Source organism: Haliotis rufescens, unplaced genomic scaffold (assembly GCF_023055435.1).
Source record: "Haliotis rufescens isolate VD_foot unplaced genomic scaffold, xgHalRufe1.0.p SCAF_13, whole genome shotgun sequence".
NCBI classification, from domain to species: Eukaryota; Metazoa; Mollusca; class Gastropoda; order Lepetellida; family Haliotidae; genus Haliotis; species Haliotis rufescens.
This window is the reverse complement of record NW_025963813.1, coordinates 24,133,969-24,159,640: the sequence shown is the minus strand read 5'-3', so window position 1 is coordinate 24,159,640 and position 25,672 is coordinate 24,133,969. Positions and strand designations below refer to the sequence as shown.

Below are 25,672 nucleotides of genomic sequence, written 5' to 3'. Positions count from 1 at the left end.
GGTTTGTCGAAACGGGAAAAAGAGGATCTCAGTTCAAGTTAAACTTGATATGAAATAAATGAATGATTAACACAGTATTTACATGTCAGGAAAAAGCAAACAGTCTGAGCCACAAGGAAACTGCCAGATAAAATAAGTCCCTAGAAGCATCGTTACGTCGTTGATATAAACACACAGCTGAGTAATAGTAGGTGCAGGTAGTATGTTATTAGTACTCGGTGATTCGTGCGGAACCACGGCGCAGTATGCGCGCAGTAATCAGATAGTCACTTGTCTATTCTTCTAGTTTGGTTTTTATGTAATTGAAAATTGAAAGAACTGTTGTTCCTAAAACAGTTTGTAAAAAGTAATATGTGGCTGGGTAATTTTGTGTGAATAAATAGGTTCAATGACAACTTGGGAGAGAAATGAAGTTTCAACCACACGACCCTTTTCACGTTTGTAATGTTATAAATGTATGCCGATAAAAACAAATTATTGATTTTCAAAGATACATGTTTTAACTACCCATCAGCAGTTGTGTAGAATGCGAATTTATTTATTTAAAAGTTTTAAATCAAATCATATTTAAAAAAAAATAAAACCATGCAGAAGTATTCCCCGAATCCTGACTAGGTGCCAGTACAGTTCATTGCTGTGGATAACGATATCGCTATCTTAAAATATACTGAATCGCAAAAGAAATGTCACCATGGATACATATGTGAGAAACCTTATTTGTCCAAACACTGTAAACTTACTTTGAGACACATTAAAAAAAAGGAAACTTGGCAAAACTGATCATCAAGGTTGAAATTAAAGTGTCAAATGTTCTTAAAGTGAAACACAACACTAGTCTCTGAGAAAATGACATCCCAAGTCAGCAACTCGTGTGTCCGTCATGTGCATTGATGACTACCGTGCAACGTCGATACATGGAATGGATGAGGCGGTTGATGAAGGCCATAGACACTTGAGCCCACACTCTGAGGAACGCCTGACGCAGTTTAGCTGCAGTTGTCGGCCTTGGTGGGACGCCATTCAGCCGTCGTTGAATCTCGTCCCACAGGTGCTCAATGGGATTTAAATCGGGACTGAGGGCAGGCCACTGCTTGGTTCTGATGCCAGTCTGCTGGAGGAAGCCTCTTGTTGCTCTCGCAGTGTCAACGAGGGCGTTATCATGCTGAAACACGTGGTTGCGGCGACATGCCAAATGAGGTATGGCGTGTGGTCTCAAGACTTGATCAATGTACCGAGCTGCTGTGACACCATTGCAATTCCCTGGACCGATGTTCTGGAAGACCACAGGGCCGACCCTCTGTGCAAGACCAATTCCACCCCGCACCATGATGCTCGGACCATCCCACGAGTCTCTCTCAATAACACAAGCATCCGAATAACGTTCCCCACGGCGTCGCCAGACTCTCTCTCTCTGCCATCTGCTGTTGAGATACAGTAACGGCTCTCGTCTGAGAAGAGGACTCTTCTCCACTGCTGGTGGCGCCAATGCTGGTGCTGATTTGCCGACTGAATACGGTCTAGGTGATGACGTGGTGTCAGAATGGGTCCTCGGTGTGACCTGTGACAGTGGAGGTGTCTGCTCGTCAATCGTCGACGCACGGTGTCCACACTAATGTGTCGCTGGTGTGTCCCCATGGTCTGTCGAGCAGTTTCTGCAGCAGTAACAAAGCGATCTGGAAGATGCAGTCGCACAATCTGACGATCCTGACGTCGGGTGGTGACCCTTGGTCTTCCACTACGTGGTCGGTCATCTGTAGTGTTGGTGGTCCCGTTGCTGGAGCCTGCATATGGTCCTTACGTGGACTTGAAATGTATTCACTACTTGCCGGGCGGTTTGTCCAGCGTGCAATCGTCAAAGGGCTTGGTGTTGCTGATTTCTTGTCAATCTTGGCATGTGTTAGCAATCTGGATGGATTTTTATAGGGCAGGAAATGGGGGAACGCATGTGCATTTCACATGTGCATGTGCACGGAACTCACGTGTATCGGGTTACCATGGCCGTTGCCACGATTCGTTTGGGCGATCGGTTTTATTGTCATCTGCTTTGTTTTTTATCATCAAATTTCATTTATCCGGACAAGTTAATGGTAAATTTTAGAAATTTGACAAAAATTAGCCAGATATTTAAACGACAACTTTTCAGCAATGTTTCTTTGGGTGGCGTTTCTTTTGCGGTTCAGTATATTTTAAATTAAATATCAAACATATGATAAAATCAACGTTGATATATAGTTTCTTTTGACTCTTAGCTTTTAATGTGCTGTGGACATGGTATTAACCTTTATATATATAGTGATATAGTGCTTTATTTATTTATTGACACAAGCCACCACCCCCTCTTCTTCCCCATTTCCCGGCACCCGCGTTTGATAGTTTGCCTGACATGCAGCTGCCGTGGATACAGGGATGCCTTGTGACAAGAGACAGAGCAAGCCGAGTGTGTGCTCAAGCTGTACCGTGTTGGTTCTACACACTCAAGATGTTGTGTACGACACTTGACGATAATGAGCAACGTATACACACAGCGGGCGGTTAATAGAATAGAAATAAAGGGCACATCAAATATCAGTAGCGAACGTATTTGTACAGTGTCCATTGACATGTTATCAAATCGTACATAGTATCACAGTTTTTAACGAGTTGTGCTCATACGCGTCTAGTGCATCCTACTAATGTATGTCATATATTTATGTAAACAACAGGGGTTCTCTAACAAATATAGTTGCACACCGTTGTCAGTGCACATGTGTAATGCCAGCGCCTATTACTGCCAGGAATCAGTCATAATTAACATTATCAGCTTCAGTTCATCGTGCGTACGTGTAATCTGTCTTAAAAAATAGAAGTATTAGCTGTGTGTATTTAAAACATCGGTTTGTTAAGATGTTATAGTGTAAAACGTAAATTAAAAGCTGTTCTATTGAAGTATTAGCTGTTTATCTTGTAAAACATGGACCTATTAGCTCTTTGATTGAACCTATGTTTTGTTACTGGTTGTATATCAATGAGATTCAAGAGACAAATGCTCCAGCATTTGACATTACGGGAAACGTGCATGCATTCCTCTTGTCGTGTGTGCAACAACATACACACGTAGATGTACACTACACCAAGAAGTACCGTTTGCCCACACACCACAGCTGCATTTGTTTCCCTTGGTATGCTGTTAATAACACATCTTAAAAAGTGGTATTTGTTTGAAAGGCGTATTCTGAACAAATTTAAACAATTTGTTATTAGCTTTTGGACTGCTAGCTGTAAAATGTCACACAAGTTGTGCAACGTGACCTGTTTGGAGCCTCACACGCAAGTATTGATTTTTTTTAAAGTAGGTAGCTGCTCCTACTGAAGTGTCACCTGGCACCCTCGCCCGACCTTTCCACCTTCTTCAGTCATAGCCCTTATTTTTAGACCTCTTGAAAAGTGTGTTCTTTTTCTTCTCAAAGTTAGCCATTAAAGAGGTGAGATCTCGATGTGGGAGCGTATACTTTGGGTGTTGCCTTGTTAATACTCTCAGTCGTACTGTGGTAGAGTTAGCCCATCTAGGTCAGACTCTAATCATGTTTGTTTGCATTCTGGTATCAATTGTAAATACTGCTAATAATGCCGCCACTATATTACACTTGTTTGTCCATACAAGGAGACATATTATAATATTACTGATTGCAACAACCAGATCCAATCACTACACACATTGCCAGTAATTGGCATATCTGATTATTATTACCGTTTGACTTTTCAAGGCCAGTTTACTGTAATTAATAAAACTGACACACGACGGAGACATGGAGGTGTACCTGTGCGTCTGCTGCACAACATTTAGTATTCCAAACATGTATATGTCCGCATTCCTTTTTGTAGACAAACAACATACTCATCACAGACTCGGAAACTCAATCTCCTTAAACTACCACATGTAATAAGAGTATACACCCGAGGCAAATTGCTGCTGTATATCTTCAACTAATGCATCGTTCCATTTCGTACCGCGGTGGTTGTCCGTTCCTTTGTGTAAAATCAACCATCTAAAAAGATCGTGTTGATCTGACTGATTAGCGCCCGAGTGGGGAATGAAAGACCTATGTTGGCATTACGTGCCTCAGGCCATTCGAACCCTAAATGTCAGGCGGTAAAACTTTCTCAAACATTTTGTTTCCGCTCTCTTTCACTGTGTGTCGCTGTATTGACGACCATGGACAACCCGTGTACTAGCTCGCCGGGACGGATGTCGTTTCGTCAGTGTTTAACTTAACTTCTGACTCTGGGGTTACAAAACGATCACGTACATTACTAAGAAAAGGTAAGCAGACACTATACCATGAGTCTTCTGTGTGTCTTAACTTAAAACACAGTTACATGTACATACAGTCAAGATCTATTGGAATCAATAGTCAACTCTCCATATAACAAACATGACATTTACAAGCTCGTCACAGTGCCGGTTGCAATATGATGTGAAAAATTGTAACGTAATTGTGACACTGTTATAGATAACAATGTGTTGTGCCGGTGTAATATTTTGTGAACCCTGGCCATGTGATAGCAGTAATGTGGAATTACGTGGAGTGACACTAACATCGTTTCACGACACTCGTGACATTATTAAAGGTCTTGTTGTCCACTGTTGCAGTCGCCCCTGCGAGCTCTTTCTTTCTGATATGTACGCAGTGTTACCCATGACATGACCGCACTTGTTTGTACGACAAACGACAACAACTTGGAGAAAACTGTTGGGATATATCATGAACAGACAACAGTGACGATGTATGACCAGTTCTAATCTATTGTATGAGGTTGGTTAAACGGACATACTTTTGTAGTCTGTGGTATATAATTGGACCGCAGTCAGAGGCATGCCACCGACGGACAAAGAGCTCATCGGACAGGCATTAATCAAAATGATTTAAGTGATCGTTGCCTAGTAGCATTAAAGGTTTATCAGTTGCATAGATATATGTATGACAGAGTACATTTTACATGTCTACTTATACAGTGGATTGAAAGTTCCTCGGTGCGTATCCATATGAACCTGACAACAAGAAAATGTAAGGATTACTCAACACAATACAACAGGACTAAGTGAGTTAGATGTAGCTTGACTGCGCCACAGATGTAGCCCCTTGCCAACGATGGGCCTCCAAACAATGAACACCCGAAAGGACGGTTGAATTTGACAGGTGAATAGAATGTTTCTTTCACAATTACGTGGTATCATTACAGCCCCGACGCATGCCTTCAGACACTCTAATGATGTACTATATTAACGAAGGTATACAGTCACCCATTTTGGTCAGTATTAGCTGAAAGATGAAACTTGTCAGTATTAACTAGAATACACAATGGAGCTGGGCGCTATTAGCCAAGCTACACATGGTTAGTATCTAGCATTACCTACAGAAATAAATGTACCTTATGAATGATACACAAGTTTACTGATCAGTATCAGCTCTGAGCGTGTACACACTGCCACACCACTTTACGTCTTGTGGATACAGCTCTTTCAAATCACGTTCAAATGTATGACGCTGCTAATCTCGCGGTCTTACCTGCGACAGGACCCACGATGTTGGTGAATACGTTGACTCGGCAGTGGAGTTAACCATAGTGGTAGAGGTCCCTATAATGTAAATAATGTCCAAGCAGCAGAAGGTCGTGCACACTTGGAGTCCCCCAGGAGCAAGTCACTGACTACACTAACATCCAATAGCATGTCTTGCTCTATTCCAATATTAAGAAAATTTTAAGATTTTTTGTCTGCACTGCAGTTAAGTGCTTTTTATTTTGCTTTATATCAGTTGAGTGGAAATAGGACTATTGCGTGGCTTCATCAAGAATACTTCAGTAATATTTAGCTGCCAAACGTTCGCCTTACGTTTCAGCTGCATGTGATTGAGATAAGATAACAAAAGTATAGCTAAAAACATAAATGATTCATTTAACAATAAGATAACAAAAGGAATATAACGTAAGTTTGTTAAGCTCTATGGGAAATTTTGTTGCATTGCCTTTGTAATAAAAAGTTCGGGTGATCGAAATATGAACAATGCTACCATGACATCAATGAATACTGCATTCTGATTGGTCCTCCAAGAGTGCGGAATGAACGTTATTTATCACGGCGAAAGCAAACATTCATTTGAATTTACATTCATTCCAAATCCTGATTTTACCTAATAAACTTTGTGAAATAGTGTGTTGTATTTCCTAGGGTAGCCAGGGTTTCTCCAGGGAAGACAGTTTAAGACACATAATGCCTATACAGTTTTCCCGGGAAATTGATTTTGTTGTCTGATGTTGAAGAAATTTATATTTGATGTTGAAAATCATGTTCCATTCATTTGGTTTCAACCCGATCGCAACTGGTCCTGAATTGGACCGTTCAACCAACTGAAAATAACCGACTCAACCCACGTCACACTCGAGATCACTCATGCGATTACCAAAGAGTTCGCGATTATTTTGCACGTTGTCATGGTAGAATAGCGATAAACCAATTGTGATTTCAATTACATATTTCGAAAGTATTCGATTTAGAAAGAAATGACGCTACTATGTTCATCTCCTAACTGAATCAAGCGAAAATAGTCCCGTAAAAGCAAGCGTCCATCAATCACATCCCTTGGTTGACTGAAAATTGTTCTCCTTAGTTAATAATCGACTGTATTAGCTAAGTCATGCCCGTGACACTGAACAGTACAAGCTAGGACTCACAAAGTTACTGGGCAGATTTATCCTCGAGGCAAAGGTCCCGGGTAGCATATTAACTACAACAGACAGCCAAAACTAAATTATATGGACACACAATAACACGGAACACTATTCTGCAAGGTGGCTTTAGTTAAACAACTCAACGTCATACGGCAGAATTATCTAGTATACTGAAATACCCGGTTGAATTGAACAACTGTACTCGACTATACGCATGCGTCTCTCACTAGCCCTCTTTCCTCGGAGAGGAAGACGTAACAGAGACAACAGAGGGTATCTGCAACGTCATAATTAATTGTTGTAGTGGGCCTTACACATATCATGGATATACCTGTCCCTGGTCTCCAGGACGTTCACGAATGACCCATGCATGGATATACCCGTCCCTGGTCTCCAGGACGTTCACGAATGACCCATGCATGGATATACCTGTCCCTGGTCTCCAGGACGTTCACGAATGACCCATGCATGGATATACCCGTCCCTGGTCTCCAGGACGTTCACGAATGACCCATGCATGGATATACCCGTCCCTGGTCTCCAGGACGTTCACGAATGACCCATGCATGGATATACCCGTCCCTGGTCTCCAGGACGTTCACGAATGACCCATGCATGGATTTACCCGTCCCTGGTCTCCAGAACCCCCAGCCTATTTAAAGGTATTTGCTATTTCCCCGGAATCAAAAGTCAGAATGTTGACAATGTCAACCGATAAGAAATTCTATGCACGTAAGTGAAAAAAAGCGAAGATTGCTGGAGATCCACCAAGTGTAATGGACGCTGAGAAGGGTTTATTTCGAAGGGGAATTGACGACATTTGTACACCTACCCTATAAATAATTTGTCCCGTCAAAGATAGCACGCCAAGGCAATAATGTATTACTAATTGATTTTCTAAAAGGAATGTAATTGCTAAAATATGTATGCGGCAGCATTTTCGGGATCAATTGATCATTAATTACTTCTGTCAATAATAATATGTTTTAGAGATCACTGTTCGTTAATGATACTGCTAAGGGGCACGGGTGGCCCAGTCGTCTAAGGCGCCGCCATTCGCTGTGCAGAGTTGCGTCCCTTGGGCACGCAGGAAACCTATGATTGTGGGTTCGAATCCCGGTTCGCCCCGATTATGTTTATAGTTTTGTCAGCACCATACCCGTGCTCGTGGGTTTCACCGAAGCGGTAAACGTCTGAGACCTGCATCACTTCGGGCTTTCCTCCCACATTAAGCTGACACGCCGTGATATAACTGGAATAATGTTAAAGGCGGCGTTAAACCCAACTCACTCACTCACTAGTGATACTGCTTGATGACAGGAGCTTTCTGCGTATTCATTATACCGATGTAGGATGAGTTTCCCTTCCGATAATGTGACGCGATACTTGGCAAGCGGATTTCATTCTGGATTAAAACAATTGTTTCTGACAGATCCACAATGAAGGACACACAGATTTATTGCACTTGTGACATGGCATCTCTTCTGTAAATTGTATGATGTATGTTACAATTCACTTCCAACAACACGTGGTAACAATCATCAAGGGATGGATTTGAAGACAGAGTCAATTGATGTGTCTGTCTGGTAGTCTATTCATGCCGATGAGCACAGGTCTACAGTTTGTGTACTTTCAGTTTTCTGTTGATGCTGGTAAGCACAGATCAACATTCTCTTTGTGTCTGTTAGTCTATGCTTGCCTGGTAAGGCATGGTCAACAGCCTGTGTATATGTCTGGTAGTGTATCCTTGCTGGTAAAGCGCGGTCTACATCCGTGTATGTCTGGTAGTGTATTTTTGCTGATAAGGCACGGTCTACAGCCAGTGTATGTCTGGTTGTGTATCCTTGCTGGTAAGGCACGGTCTACAGCCTGTGTATGTCTGGTAGTGTATTTTTGCTGATAAGGCACGGTCTACAGCCAGTGTATGTCTGGTTGTGTATCCTTGCTGGTAAGGCACGGTCTACAGCCTGTGTATGTCTGGTAGTGTATCCTTGCTGATAAGGCACGGTCTACAGCCAGTGTATGTCTGGTTGTGTATCCTTGCTGATAAGGCACGGTCTACAGCCAGTGTATGTCTGGTTGTGTATCCTTGCTGGTAAGGCACGGTCTACAGCCTGTGTATGTCTGGTAGTGTATTCTTGCTGGGAAGCCGCGGTCTACAGCCTGTGTATGTCTGGTAGTGTATTCTTGATGGTAAGGCTCGGTCTACAGTCTGTGTATGTCTGGTAGTGTATTTTTACTGGAAAGGCACGGTCTACAGCCTTCGATGTCTGGTAGTGTATTCTTTCTGGTATGGCACGTTCTACAGCCTGTGTATGTCTGGTGGTGTATTCTTGCTGGTAAGGCCAGGTCGACAGCCTGTGTATATCTAGTAGTGTATTCTTGCTGGTAAAGCACGGTATAGAGCCTGTGTGTGTCCGGCGGTGTATTCTTGCTGGTAAGCCGCGGTCTACAGCTTGTTTATGTCTGGTAGTGTAATCTTGCTGGTAAGTCATGGACTGCGTCTGTGTATGTCTGGTTGTGTATTCTTGTTGGTAAGGCACGGTCTACAGCCTGTGTATGTCTGGTAGCGTATTCTTGATGGTAAATCGCGGTCTAAAGCCTGTGTATGTCTAGTAGTGTATTCTTGTTGGTAAGGCACGGTCTACAGCCTGTGTATGTCTGGTAGTCTATTCTTGCTGTTAAGGTACGGTCTACAGCCTGTGTATATCTATTACCGTATTCTTCCTGGTAAGGCACGATCTACAGCCTGGGTATGTCTGGTAGCGTATTCTTGCTGGTAAGGCACGGTCGACAGCCTGTGTATGTCTGGTAGTGTATTCTTGCTTGTAAGGCAGGGTCTACAGCCTGTGTATGTCTGGCAGTGTATTCTTGCTGGTAAGTCGCGGTCTACAGCCTGTGTATATCTGGTGGTGTATTCTTCCTGGTAGGGCACGGTCTACAGCCTGTGTATCTCTGGTAGTGTATTCTTGCTGGTAGGCCGCGGTGTACAGCCTGTGTATGTCTGGTAGTGTATTCTTCCTGGGAAGCCGCGGTCTACAGCCTGTGTATGTCTGGTAGTGTATTCTTGCTGGTAAGGCACGGTCTACAGCCTGTGTATGTCTGGTGGTGTATTCTTGCTGGTAAGGCCAGGTCGACAGCCTGTGTATATCTAGTAGTGTATTCTTGCTGGTAAAGCACGGTATAGAGCCTGTGTGTGTCCGGCGGTGTATTCTTGCTGGTAAGCCGCGGTCTACAGCTTGTTTATGTCTGGTAGTGTAATCTTGCTGGTAAGTCATGGACTGCGTCTGTGTATGTCTGGTTGTGTATTCTTGTTGGTAAGGCACGGTCTACAGCCTGTGTATGTCTGGTAGCGTATTCTTGATGGTAAATCGCGGTCTAAAGCCTGTGTATGTCTAGTAGTGTATTCTTGTTGGTAAGGCACGGTCTACAGCCTGTGTATGTCTGGTAGTCTATTCTTGCTGTTAAGGTACGGTCTACAGCCTGTGTATATCTATTACCGTATTCTTCCTGGTAAGGCACGGTCTACAGCCTGGGTATGTCTGGTAGCGTATTCTTGCTGGTAAGGCACGGTCGACAGCCTGTGTATGTCTGGTAGTGTATTCTTGCTTGTAAGGCAGGGTCTACAGCCTGTGTATGTCTGGTAGTGTATTCTTCCTGGTAAGGCACTGTCTACAGCCTGTGTATTCTTGCTTGTAAGGCCCGGTCTACAGCCTGTGTATGTCTGGTAGTGTATTCTTGCCGATAAGGCACGGTCTACAGCATGTGTATGTCTGGTAGTGTATTCTTGCTGGTAAGGCACGGTCTGCAGTCTGTGTATGTCTGGTAGTGTATTCTTGCTGGTTAACCGCCGTCTACAGCATGTGTATGTCTGGTAGTGTATTCTTGCTGGTAAGTCGCGGTCTACAGCCTGTGTAAGTCTGGTGGTGTATTCTTGCTGGTAAGGCACAGTCTACAGCCTGTGTAAGTCTGGTGTTGTATTCTTGCTGATAAGTCGCGGTCTACAGCCTGTGTATGTCTGGTGGTGTATTCTTGCTGGTAAGGCACGTTCTACAGCCTGTCTATGAGGTGGTGTATTCTTGCTGGTAAAGCCCGGTCGACATCCTGTGTATGTCTAGTAGTGTATTCTTGCTTGTAAGGCACGGTATAGAGCCTGTGTATGTTAGATGGTGTATTCTTGCTAGTAGGCCGCGGTCTACAGCCTGTGTATGTCTGGTAGTGTATTCTTGCTGGTAAGGCACGGTCTACAGCCTGTGCATGTCTGGTAGTGTATTCATGCTGGTAAGGCACAGTCTACAGGCTGTGTATGTCTGGAAGTGTATTCTTGCAGGTAAGCCGCGGTCTACAGCCTGTGTATGTTTGGCAGTGTATTCTTGCTGGTAGGCCGCGGTCAACAGCATGTGTATGTTTGGCAGTGTATTCTTGCTGGTAGGCCGCGGTCAACAGCATGTGTATGTTTGGCAGTGTTTTCCTGCTGGTAATCCGCGATCTACAGCCTGTTTATGTCTCTTAGTGTGTTCTTGCTGGTAAGGCTCGGTCTACAGCCTGTCTATGTCTGGTAGTGTATTCCTGCTGGTAAGGCACGGTCTGCGGCCTGTGTATGTCTGGTAGTGTATTCTTGTTTGTAAGGCACGGTCTACAGCCTGGGTATGTCTGGTAGTGTATTCTTGCTGGTAAGGCACGGTCTACAGCCTGTGTAAGTCTGGTGGTGTATTCGTGCTGGTAAGTCGCGGTCTACAGCCTGTGTTAGTCTGGTGGTGTATTCTTGCTGGTAAGGCACGGTCTACAGCCTGTGTATGTCTGGTAGTATATTCTTGGTGGTAAGGCACGGTCTACAGCCTGTGTATGTGTGGTAGTGTATTCTTGCTGTTATGGCCCGGTCTACAGCTTCTGTATGTCTGGTGGTGTATTCTTGTAGGTAAGCCGTGGTCTACAGCCTGTGTTTGTATGGTAGTGTTTTCTTGCTGGTAAGGCACAGTCTACAGCCTGTGTATGTCTATTAACGTATTCTTGCTGGTAAGGCACGGTCGACAGCCTGTGTATGTCTGGTAGAGTATTCTTGCTGTTATGGCCCGGTCTACAGCTTCTGTATGTCTGGTGGTGTATTCTTGTAGGTAAGGCACGGTCTACAGCCTGTGTATGTTTGGTAGTGTATTCTTGCTGGTAAGGCACGGTCTACAGCCTGTGTATGTCTGGTAGTGTATTCTTGCCGGTAAGGCACTGTCTACAGCCTGTGTATGTTTGGTAGTTTATTCTTGCTGGTAAGGCACGGTCTACAGCCTGTGTATGTTTGGTAGTGTATTCTTGCTGGTAAGGCACAGTCTACAGCCTGTGTATGTTTGGTAGTGTATTCTTGCTGGTATGGCACGGTCTGCAAGTCTGTGTATGTATGGTAGTATATTCTTGCTGGTTAACCGCGGTCTACAGCATGTGTATGTCTGGTAGTGTATTCTTGCTGGTAAGTCGCGGTCTACAGCCTGTGTAAGTCTGGTGGTGTATTCTTGCCGGTAAGGCACGGTCTACAGCCTGTGTATGTTTGGTAGTTTATTCTTGCTGGTAAGGCACGGTCTACAGCCTGTGTATATCTGGTAGTGTATTCTTGCTGGTAAGGCACGATCTACAACCTGTGTATGTTTGGTAGTGTATTCTTGCCGATAAGGCACGGTCTACAGCATGTGTATGTCTGGTAGTGTATTCTTGCTGGTAAGGCACGGTCTGCAGTCTGTGTATGTCTGGTAGTGTATTCTTGCTCGTTAACCGCCGTCTACAGCATGTGTATGTCTGGTAGTGTATTCTTGCTGGTAAGTCGTGGTCTACAGCCTGTGTATGTCTGGTGGTGTATTCTTGCTGGTAAGACACGGTCTACAGCCTGTGTATGTCTGGTAGTGTATTCTTGCTGGTAAGGCCCGGTCTACAGCCTGTGTATGTCTGGTAGTGTATTCTTGCCGGTAAGGCACTGTCTACAGCCTGTGTATGTTTGGTAGTTTATTCTTGCTGGTAAGGCACGGTCTACAGCCTGTGTATGTGTGGTAGTGTGTATTCTTGCTGGTAAGGCACGGTCTACAGCTTCTGTATGTTTGGTAGTGTATTCTTGCTGGTAAGGCACGGTCTACAGCCTGTGTATGTCTGGTAGTGTATTCTTGCTGGTAAGGCACGGTCTACAGCCTGTGTATATCTGGTAGTGTATTCTTGCTGGTAAGGCACGGCCTACAGCCTGTGTATGTCTGGTGGTGTATTCTTGCTGGTATGGCACGGTCTACAGCCTGTGTATGTCTGGTAGTGTATTCTTGCTGGTAAGGCACGGTCTACAGCCTGTGTATGTTTGGTAGTGTATTCTTGCTGGTAAGGCACAGTCTACAGCCTGTGTATGTTTGGTAGTGTATTCTTGCTGGTATGGCACGGTCTGCAAGTCTGTGTATGTATGGTAGTATATTCTTGCTGGTTAACCGCGGTCTACAGCATGTGTATGTCTGGTAGTGTATTCTTGCTGGTAAGTCGCGGTCTACAGCCTGTGTAAGTCTGGTGGTGTATTCTTGCCGGTAAGGCACGGTCTACAGCCTGTGTATGTTTGGTAGTTTATTCTTGCTGGTAAGGCACGGTCAACAGCCTGTGTATGTCTGGTAGTGTATTCTTGCTGGTAAGTCGCGGTCTACAGCCTGTGTATATCTGGTAGTGTATTCTTGCTGGTAAGGCACGGTCTACAACCTGTGTATGTTTGGTAGTGTATTCTTGCCGATAAGGCACGGTCTACAGCATGTGTATGTCTGGTAGTGTATTCTTGCTGGTAAGGCACGGTCTGCAGTCTGTGTATGTCTGGTAGTGTATTCTTGCTCGTTAACCGCCGTCTACAGCATGTGTATGTCTGGTAGTGTATTCTTGCTGGTAAGTCGCGGTCTACAGCCTGTGTATGTCTGGTGGTGTATTCTTGCTGGTAAGACACGGTCTACAGCCTGTGTATGTCTGGTAGTGTATTCTTGCTGGTAAGGCCCGGTCTACAGCCTGTGTATGTCTGGTAGTGTATTCTTGCCGGTAAGGCACTGTCTACAGCCTGTGTATGTTTGGTAGTTTATTCTTGCTGGTAAGGCACGGTCTACAGCCTGTGTATGTGTGGTAGTGTGTATTCTTGCTGGTAAGGCACGGTCTACAGCTTCTGTATGTTTGGTAGTGTATTCTTGCTGGTAAGGCACGGTCTACAGCCTGTGTATGTCTGGTAGTGTATTCTTGCTGGTAAGGCACGGTCTACAGCCTGTGTATATCTGGTAGTGTATTCTTGCTGGTAAGGCACGGCCTACAGCCTGTGTATGTCTGGTGGTGTATTCTTGCTGGTATGGCACGGTCTACAGCCTGTGTATGTCTGGTAGTGTATTCTTGCTGGTAAGGCACGGTCTACAGCCTGTGTATGTTTGGTAGTGTATTCTTGCTGGTAAGGCACAGTCTACAGCCTGTGTATGTTTGGTAGTGTATTCTTGCTGGTATGGCACGGTCTGCAAGTCTGTGTATGTATGGTAGTATATTCTTGCTGGTTAACCGCGGTCTACAGCATGTGTATGTCTGGTAGTGTATTCTTGCTGGTAAGTCGCGGTCTACAGCCTGTGTAAGTCTGGTGGTGTATTCTTGCCGGTAAGGCACGGTCTACAGCCTGTGTATGTTTGGTAGTTTATTCTTGCTGGTAAGGCACGGTCAACAGCCTGTGTATGTCTGGTAGTGTATTCTTGCTGGTAAGTCGCGGTCTACAGCCTGTGTATATCTGGTAGTGTATTCTTGCTGGTAAGGCACGGTCTACAACCTGTGTATGTTTGGTAGTGTATTCTTGCCGATAAGGCACGGTCTACAGCATGTGTATGTCTGGTAGTGTATTCTTGCTGGTAAGGCACGGTCTGCAGTCTGTGTATGTCTGGTAGTGTATTCTTGCTCGTTAACCGCCGTCTACAGCATGTGTATGTCTGGTAGTGTATTCTTGCTGGTAAGTCGCGGTCTACAGCCTGTGTATGTCTGGTGGTGTATTCTTGCTGGTAAGACACGGTCTACAGCCTGTGTATGTCTGGTAGTGTATTCTTGCTGGTAAGGCCCGGTCTACAGCCTGTGTATGTCTGGTGGTGTATTCTTGCCGGTAAGGCACTGTATACAGCCTGTGCATGTCTGATAGTGTATTCTTGCTGGTAAGGCGCCGTCTACATCCTGTGTATGTCTGGTAATGTATTCTTGCTGGTAAGGCACAGTCTACAGCCTGTATATGTCTGGTAGTGTATTCTTGCTGGTAAGGCACGGTCTACAGCCTGTGTATGTGTGGTAGTGTATTCTTGCTGGTAAGCCGCGGTCTACAGCCTGTGTATTCCTTGTGGTGTACTCTTGCTGGTAAGTCCCGGTCTTCATTCTGTGTATGTCTGGTAGTCTATTCACGCAGCGCGTTTCATTTCATGACGTATTCTCGAAATAAAAATCCTCCTTAAAGCAGCCTGCAGTACCGATCGATTTGACGCACCAAACGTGGCCTGAAAAGGAGCTGTAGCTAGGATGGTGTGGGGCATCTGCGGATCAAGCACGATAGGTTCACGCCAAACCTTGCGCCGAATAATTGAATTCGTGATGCAAATGGGATTTGTAGGTCTTGAAGATCGCAGAAGCGTCACGCAGCCTCAACGAATGCGCTGGCAACTGTATCGCGAACCAAGATGCCGGACTGGGCAAAATGGCGGGAAACGGCTCCATTGTCGTCTGCGAGAATATAACGCTTTTGGCACTTGAGCACGAGCTACAGTGAGATTACATTGATTCAGAGGCAGAATGTTATCATTCTCATTGATCGATAAGTGTGGAAGTACCAGCGTAATTGAAACCGAATAGATGCAAGGCAGAGTGCACACCTGCCATTAAAAGGTGTGCGTGCGTGTGTGTTTTAGTTTGTGTGATTGTGTTTGTGTGAAGGGGGTAGTAGAAAGAGATGGGTAGTGTGTGTGTGTGTGTGTGTGCGTGCGTGCGTGCGTGTGTGTGTGTGTGTGTGTGTGTGTGTGTGTGTGTGTGTGTGTGTGTGTGTGTGTGTGTGTGTGTGTGTGTGTGTGTGTGTGCGTGCGCGTGTGTGTGCGTGTGTGTGTGTGTTTGATTTAAACATATTTTATTGCGGAAAATCAAATGGATTAGGTACAAGTGACACACTTACCATTTCATTACATTGTGGTATGTTAGTAATGAGTGTACAGTGCATAGGAATTACAAGTACTTAGAAAATATAATAACACACACATATTCATATATGTACAGTATTACACACAAACACATATACCTACATACACTCACACATACATATACATATATACATATGATGAATTTACATTTTTGGTATACAATGGTACATGATATATTTATAAAATAACAATGTAGTTAATAAACTAATAGACATTTAAAATTTATGTGAAGGGCGGGCAATATAGAATGTAACTAAGCTGTGATAGTTACATGGAATGCTATTGTTTTACATCAAAATCAAAGTCATAACGAATACCCAAACTAATAAAAAAAAGAACAAAATGAATTATATAAATATAACTAAGAATTTTTGTGTTGAAACAACCATGTATATATTATATGTGCAAGTCACATGTAAAATCAAGATAATTTGAAAGTAGCTCGTGAAATATAATTCTTGTGATACTTCTTGTTATATTAAGATACAATTTAAAATCTGTTTGTTTCTACAATAAATTGATGGACATATTTAAAAATTAAGTTATTTTGTTCTTCGGAAAGATTTTTGTTACCACTAATTTTTTTTTCTAAATTTGGCTGAGTCCCTATATTTCTAATGTTGATAAACAAAGATTGTCTTATTAAAGAATATTTTTTTACATTCAAGAAAATAGTGAAAAGCATTTTCGCATGGGGAAGAAATAGTGTCTGACAAATTAACCCTAAATAAATCATCATTTAGATTGCTACATCTATATCTAAGTCTTGTGTGGATAATATTAATTTGACGCTTTCCAACACTGAAATAATATGGAGATTTAAAAACATTTGGATAAATTTTTGTTTCTAATTCAGCTATAGAGATAATATTTTCAATATTTTTATTTTGTGAATTCCGTTGTTTTAAAGAGTCTATTATAAATGATTTCTGAAATGTACTTGTTCTGGCAAAAGGTACAGTCATGTTCTGTTTGTTACGTATGTTATAATTTGAAGCAGCTGATCTATTGTGGGGTAACAAACCATTTAGATATGAGGGACATTCATTTATCATTATTTTGTGCACTGTTGTAAGTTTTTTTAATTTTTCGTCTCTCTTTTAGTGGTAGCCAGCCGGTTTCGAAATATATACTTTCTCTCGAGGCAAATTTGGTAAAACCTGTCACAATTCTGGCAGCGTCAAGTTGTATTAATTAAAGTTTATTTTCGTTAGAAGCAGAACAGTTGTCCCATACTTCTGATGAGTATTCCAGAATTGTTCTTATAAATGTCCGATAGATTTTGACAGATTATATCTATTTAATTTATATTTAAGTTTACGCATAGCCGAAACCATTTTCGCTGTTGACCTAGCAATAATTGAAAAATGTACAGTCCATTTCGTATCTTGAGAAAACGTGACCCCCAGATGTTTGTGGGTTTCTACATGTTCAATGGCACTGTTAGCATAGCAAATAGTTGGATAATCCTGTACCTGTTTGTGACTTACATGTATTTTGTCTTGGTTGGATTAAAATTTACAAGCCATGTGCTTGAGAGAGAGAAGGTCTTGATTTAGTCTGTCTTCAATTACGACCATATCAGTAGATGAAGTTCCTATACGTGTATCGTCGGCGAATAACCTAGTAATATTTTGAAGCTGATCAGTAATATCATTTATTTAAACTAGAAATAGGAACGGACCCAGTACAGAGCCCTGTGGGACCCCTGCTTTGGTGATTTTTTTACTTGATAAACTACCATTAATAAATACTCTTTGGCAACGGGATGACAGATAACTACCTGTCGAATGCCTTAGAAACATCACAGAATATCATACAAAAATATTTAGTAGTACAATTGTTTGGCATTAATCCCGATTGATATTTGGAAAGTAGTTTATTCACCAGAAAGTAATTATACATTCTTTTAAAAAAGTCTTTCAAAAAATTTCCCATGACAAGATAACAGTGAAATAGGCATGTAGTTGGAAGGGTTGGATTTATCTCCCTTTTTGTTCAAAGGCATTACATTAGCTACCTTCCATTATGATGGGAACGTGCTTTGTTCAAGGGACAAATTAAATAACAAGGATTGGCTATGGATAGTGATATATATAGTGATATATATATATATATATATATATATATATATATATATATGTGTGTGTGTGTGTGTGTGTGTGTGTGTGTGTGTGTGTGTGTGTGTGTGTGTGTGTGTGTGTGTGTGTGTGTGTGTGTGTGTGTGTGTGTGTGTGTACGTGGTTGTATGTGTGTCCGTCCGTCCGTGTGTGAGAGTTGTGCAACATGGCCACTCAATCTTCTACAGCCACAGAAAACTGCAGTGGACTGCTAAATACTTTCAGCTTGTTCTCAGCTCCTGGTATTTTGTAGGTTTCTCTAGCCTCGACACCATTACTGAATTGCGATTGACGGTATTAAAGTAAAGTACGACCGATGCGGCAATGTTTAAAGCCTGCCGAGAAGTGCCGGTAAAAGTCGATGCAAATTGAATTGAGATTATCAGATCGGGGACGTTTTATTCAGTCTAATCCTTTGATATTAACAAGCAGATTGGTACACTGCTTTAGCCTCACTGCTCTCCGCCACAGACACACTTAACTTTACCAAGAGAATTTCTTCCTTATTTACTTTCGATTAAGTTCACAAACTTCAAAACCGCTGGACCAGCTTTCTAACGACGAAGGGAGTATCATTTGTGCTTGATGCTGTTGTAACGACGAGGGGATATCATTGGTAATTGGTGTTGTTGAAACGACGAGGGGATATCATTGGTAATTGGTGTTGTTGTAACGACGAGGGGATATCATTGGTAATTGGTGTTGTTGAAACGACGAGGGGATATCATTGGTAATTGGTGTTGTTGAAACGACGAGGGGATATCATTCGTGCTTGATTCTGTTGTAACGACGAGGGGATATCATTGGTTATTGGTGTTGTTGAAACGACGAGGGATATCATTGGTAATTGGTGTTGTTGTAACGACGAGGGGATATCATTGATAATTGGTGTTGTTGAAACGACGAGGGGCTATCATTGATACTTAGTGCTGTTGTAATGATGAGGAGGTTATCATTGACACTGAGTGCTGTTGTAATGATAAGGGTTATCATTTATACTTAGTGCTGTTGTAATGATGAGGGGTTATAATTGACACTGAGTGCTGTTGTAACGACGAGGGGTTATCATTGACACTGAGTGATGTTGTAATGATGAGGGGTTATCATTGACACTGAGTGCTGTAGTAACGACGAGGGGTTATCATTGACACTGAGTGCTGTTGTAACGACGAGGGGGTAATCATTGACACTGAGTGCTGTTGTAACGACGAGGGGTTATCATTGACACTGAGTGATGTTGTAATAATGAGGGGTTATCATTGACACTGAGTGCTGTTGTAACGACGAGGGGTTTTCATTGATACTGAGTGATGTTGTAACGACGAGTGGGGTTTCATTGATACTTGTTGCTGATGTAACGACGAGTGGGGTTTCATTGATACTGGGTGCAGATGTAACTGCGTGTTATATGTCCAAGATATGAAAACCGTTAATATGTTAAACTATGCCATTCTTGGGAGTGTTGTCTCAATCTCATTACGAAGATTAAGTTCATGTGAGATAAACGTGATCATATTTAACTTCTTGTCGTGTCTTCTTCACACATACATTCCTGTATAGTCCTAATGACCATATTTGGACATACCTTCGAATTAAAGATGACATTTACAGAGGATTTAACATAGCAAACAACGTTGATCCATTTGTATTGAGAGAGAGAGAGAGAGAGAGAGAGAGAGAGAGAGAGAGAGAGAGAGAGAGAGAGAGAGAGAGAGAGAGAGATGTTTATTTTTGTGTCACACGCACAAGCCGTCATGGTAAAAAACATTTGGCATAATATGAGTTCAAAAACAAAAGCTTGTACATCCAGCCTTATTAGGATTATGAAACACATTGAAATACAAGTGTATCCATAGTGAATAAATAAATAAATAAATAAATAAATAAATAAATAAACAATACTTATAAAAATAAAAGTGGTGTTTTACTTGAGAGTGGTGTTTTACTTGCATAATAACAATCAATTTGTCTGAGCTGCCTAAATTTAAAAAACTCTGTTAATAGCAAGAGCTTCTTGTGAAGGATCAAAACGTAAATCATCATAAAAGTTACATTCGATTAAGAAATGACATTCATCTTCAATATAAATGGGGGGAGCATCGTGTTCATTAGAGTAAATATAATATATACATATTCTTTGAGACAAAGGTGTGGGAGGCTCGGAGTATCGGCCGGTTTCAATATGCAGTGGTAGATTACCGCATCTAAAAGAGGCTAAACTCCTTCTGTGATCCTTGAACTTAACATTCTTGACATAAAAATCGACATCAGGAAAACATTTATAAGTTCTATAAGTTCGTAATTTGTTTCCGTTTGGTTTATTTCTGTCATCCAATACAGCGGCAAGCCATTTATCGTTATCATCAGAAGTGAGAGCATTTCTAACATGAGCGATGCATTGTTTCATAGTCAAACCCGATCTCAATAAGAAGTCCACATTAAAATGACCTTAAGAAATCTTTTATCCCAGGACTGTAATTTCTTAGAAGACCATTTGTGAACAAAATAGGGGATACGCGAATGAGGCATATTATATATAGTATAAAATATAACCAAAAACATTCAGTAAGTTGTGTGACCTTCACAGAGCCCCATCCCATATCACCTCTCATAGCAATAAGGGTTGCATTCTTTTTTACTCCTAGAAATAGTCAACAGGCTTTATTTTGAACTACTTCAATCTCTTTACATGTATTCAAACCCCCCTTTAGATATGTGAGGCTTGCTGTCCCACCAGTGTTACCATTATAGTACAATCATCACGGCACTGTGTTCGAGTTGAACCAATCCCCTTGCGTGTGACTCAACTAGTCATGAATAAATCATTTTTTAATTTCCAAGATTGAATGAAATTGTAATTCTGTAGCAATGTTTCGGTCGTGGACTGTAGTTACTTAGAAATTATAACGCAGGATTATCATATAAATGACGGTGAAGGAAACCGTCCATTGTAAGGATTGTAACTTACATAACGCACAGGGTCTACCTGACCCTAGGTCAAGGTATATCACGTGATAAAGGAACGTAAATCAGCGGAGACAGTCATTTAATTTGCTCTACCTTCAGCCATTGACAATACAATCTTGTGGCGGCAAGCACCTGTGCGTCATGGTTTCATGAAAGCACATAGCAGATTGTGTGGGGTCAAAAGGAGGGACGCAGTGACGCAACAGTGGCAATTAAACCATTATTACATAGGAAATATTCTTGTCTACATCAACTGCTCAGACTTAATCTTTTATATCAGTATCTTTACAAAGATCAAACACACATTTGCATTTGCATATCATATTTCAAAGTACAGAGTAGCCAGTAGTTATGTTGATTCTTCCTGTAATGAAGTTTTCTCTGTATGCAAGGTTGAGACCTTCGTCTATGTCAACAGTAATTGATGTGAAGTGACATAATTACACAACTCCTTCAGATCGGCTGACAGTAAATGTACAAAACAACGGTGAAGGGTGTTAACAAGGTGGAATCTTATAAGTAATGGCAATTAAGTGATTCGTGGCTACAGGGTAATTAGCCTTTGGAATTTAATGTTCATTCAGATAATGGTTCTCATGAATCGGCCGCTATGACACACTTTTGAGAATATTTATGGTTATACATATGTATAAAGCAGTAACACTCAAAGGGAAGCTGGTGTCAGAAATGGGTGTCTCATATGAGCAAGACCGACACGAATCATTCATAACTGTTTCTGTGATGGGTTACGTGCGTATATACTATGTATGCAGGAGGGCATGTGTAGGAACCTTAACCCACGCTATGACGTAACCCATGAGATAAATACCCCGCGGGGTGCAGCAATTGGTGTGCAACGAGGTGTCACATGGCACATATATAACACATGGACCCTTCAACTCAGTGCAATACAGACGTGCATGACGTACACAGCCGACAAGGCAGCGGCGGGTTTTCTGTATTGTGTGAACGCTCTAAAGCTTTCTCATTGCCTATCCCCACCCATTGACGAGAAATAACCTCAATTCATTCAACTGATGGAATTGGTCAGAATCCGCGTCACGTCACGAGTGACACAATTGCAAGTTCCCCCAGAAAGACACCGTGTGTATAGGACTTTATCACATACATTGAACTGCATCTCGACTAGGGACCTATTTCATATAGAACTAAGAACATAGCGCTCGCTCTCGGTGCAGCCATTTACAACAGAATATGCAGCATCATACTCTGTATGAGGGGGTGTTACACGAATCAGTACTAGTTTTAGAAACTCCAAAAATCCATGTCAGTATAATTAAATTTGAATATTTTGAATATTCAGAAACAATTCATTGGAACTTTTACTTAGCATAAAAGGCGTAAGTGTTGCTGAAGAAATGATATTTTTATAAACATGACAGGGTAAACTTTTGTTTCGCCTCAGCGTGACAGCATTGCGCTGACAGATGTAGCGCCGCCTGAGGCGGTTCCGTGTGTGATACAGTCGCCACGAGGGCCCTTGCTTAACGAACACTACTATTACCAAATACAACATAGCATAGAACAGACTATCTGTCGCAAAGCTTTTGTTATTCTGGCAACTCTCTGCGAACTATCCGCAAGGGTTTCCTATCTGTTCAGCATGAGATAAATGGGTGGCACTTATCACACATGGGTTCTGTGGGATAATGACTCTCTGGATGTCCTGACGGCATATCCACATAGCAGTGATGACATGTATTTGAAACTGTTTTCTACCGCCTGGAACAAGCGCTATCTAATACATTTATCATAACGATTACCATCATTTTAGTATCCAGTGTTTAGTTTGGATTTTTTCAACGCAAGTTAATGTACAAAACCTTAAATTTACGTCGTTAGAACCAGGACGCCAGCACTAAAATCTACACATGAAAGTATGGCTGCGTCACACGCAGAACACTTCACAGGGACAATGCAAGGATATATAATTACCTCGGCATTAATTACAAAATATTATGGCGTTGCAGCATAAACCATATACGACATCAAACCAGTATATGGCATGACTTTACAGCATGTACCATAAAGGAAAAGTACCATGCTGTTTCACAATGTACCATATATGACCCTGCTCCAGCACAGCACCATTATGTTATCATATGTTATATTATGTTACACCATGTACCTAACACCGCATGGCAACCAGGACATATCATGATGTTACACCATGTACCTAATACCACATGGCAACCAGGACATATCATGATGTTACACCATGTACCTAATACCACATGGCAACCAGGACATATAATGATGTTACACCATGTACCTATAACCGTATGGCAACCAGGACATATCATGATGTTACACCATGTACCTAATACCGCATGGCAACAAGGACATATCATGATGTTACACCATGTTAGATATAGTGTTCAATACAGCAGCCGGGACATATCATGATCTTACACCATGTTCCTAATATCGCATGGCATCCAAGACATATCATGACTTTACATCGTGTGTATGATGCCGCATGGCAACCGGGATATATCATGATGTTAACACCATGTATAATATACTCCATGGCAACCAGGACATATCATGACGTTACATCATGTACATAATGCCACATGGCAATTAAGACATATCGTGATGTTACACCATGTTAGATGTAGTGTTCAATACAGGAGCCGGGACATATCGTGATCTTACACCATGTAGATAATACCGAATGACATCCAGGACATATCATGATGTTACACCATATACCTAATACCGTATGGCAACAAGGACATATCATGATGTTACACCATATACCTAATACCGTATGGCAAACAGGACATATCGTGATGTTACACCATATACCTAATACCGTATGGCAAACAGGACATATCATGATGTTACACCATATACCTAATACCGTATGGCAACAAGGACATATCATGATGTTACACCATATACCTAATACCGTATGACAACAAAGACATATCATGATGTTACACCATGTGCATATATACCGTATGGCATCCAGGACATATCATGATGTTACACCATGTACCTAATACCACATGGCAACAAGGCCATATCATGATGTTACACCATGTACCTAATACCGTATGGCAACAAGGACATATCATGATGTAACACCATGTACCTAATACCACATGGCAACAAGGCCATATCATGATGTTACACCATATACCTAATGCCACATGGCAACAAGGACATATCATGATGTTACACCATATACCTAATACCGCACGGCAACCAGGACATATCATGATGTTACACCATGTACCTAATACCGCATGACAACCAGGACATATGATATTACACCATATACCTAATACCGTATGGCAACCAGGACATATCATGACTTTACATCATGTGTATGATGCCGCATGGCAACTTGGACATATCATGACTTTACATCATGTGTATGATGCCGCATGGCAACCGGGATATATCATGATGTTACACCATGTATAATATACCCCATGGCAACCAGGACATATCATGGCGTTACATCATGTGCATGATGCCGCATGGCAACTTGGACATATCATGACTTTACGTCATGTGTATGATGCCGCATGGCAACCGGGATATATCATGATGTTACACCATGTATAATATACCCCATGGCAACCAGGACATATCAGACGTTACATCATGTACATGATGTCGCATGGCAACCAGGAGATATCATGACGTTACATCATGTACATGATGCCGCATGGCAACCAAGGCATATCATGACGTTACACCATGTGCATCATACCGCATGGCAACCAGAACATATTATGACATCATATTTTGTGCATAATACCGCATGGCAACCAGGACATACCATTACGTTACATCATGTGCACATATACATACAATACCGCATGGCAACCAGGACATACCATTACGTTACATCATGTGCATATATATTTATAATACTGCATGGCAACCAGGACATACCCTTACGTTACATCATGTGCACATATATACATACAATACCGCATGGCAACCAGGACATACCATTACGTTACATCATGTGCATATATATACATACAATACCGCATGGCAACCAGGACATACCGTTACGTTACCTCATGTGCACATATATACATACAATACCGCATGGCAACCAGGACATACCATTACGTTACATCATGTAGGGGTGGGGATGCTTAGTAAGACATTAAGGTGAGAGGTAAGTATTAAGGGGTTTACAGACCGCAAAATGTCCTGTACATTAAGACGTGAGAGTGGATATAATACATGCATATCGATTCCCATGGGACAAGTATAGTTATCGGAACCCTTAAAACTCATTCCATTGCAGCATGCATGTCAATCTAAAATTATATTTCCTTTGATCAGAAATACATCAACATTCAAGCTGTCAGTGTCCGTTTTTTGACACTCAATGTGTAATCATAGTAAAGGATCGCGGAGTGTTGTGACGTCATTGAACCTGTAAGAAGTAAAGTAAAGTGTGCCATGTGTCGTTAGCCTGTAGACGTCGAGTAAGTAACCGTCATCACCATTGGGTCCTCATGCCTGACACATCAACAAAATTCTTGACTGACTCAAGGATCGACACATTGTGAATAAGTTAAATAGTTTTCCAGTTTAACCACGGCGTGTCAGATAGATGTGGGAGGAAAGCCCGAAAAATACAGGTTTTTTAAAAGCTAACCGCAAAGGTAATGAGCCGACAAACAATCAAGTCGAATC

The 25,672-nt window shown here is 42.1% G+C and overlaps 1 protein-coding gene across 2 annotated transcripts in view; it reads left to right on the top strand.

The window, feature by feature from the left end:
* LOC124127082 overlaps nucleotides 1-25,672 on the top strand; it is an 81,559-nt gene that overhangs the window by 11,985 nt on the left and 43,902 nt on the right. Inside the window, exon 1 of one of the 2 annotated variants that reach the window (XM_048394330.1) lies at nucleotides 4,173-4,300. The exons of the other annotated variant lie outside the window; for it this stretch is intronic. The gene's annotated coding sequence lies outside the window, so the exon portion shown is untranslated. Of the gene's footprint in view, nucleotides 1-4,172; nucleotides 4,301-25,672 lie in introns of those variants that run through there. 2 annotated transcript variants of the gene reach the window in all.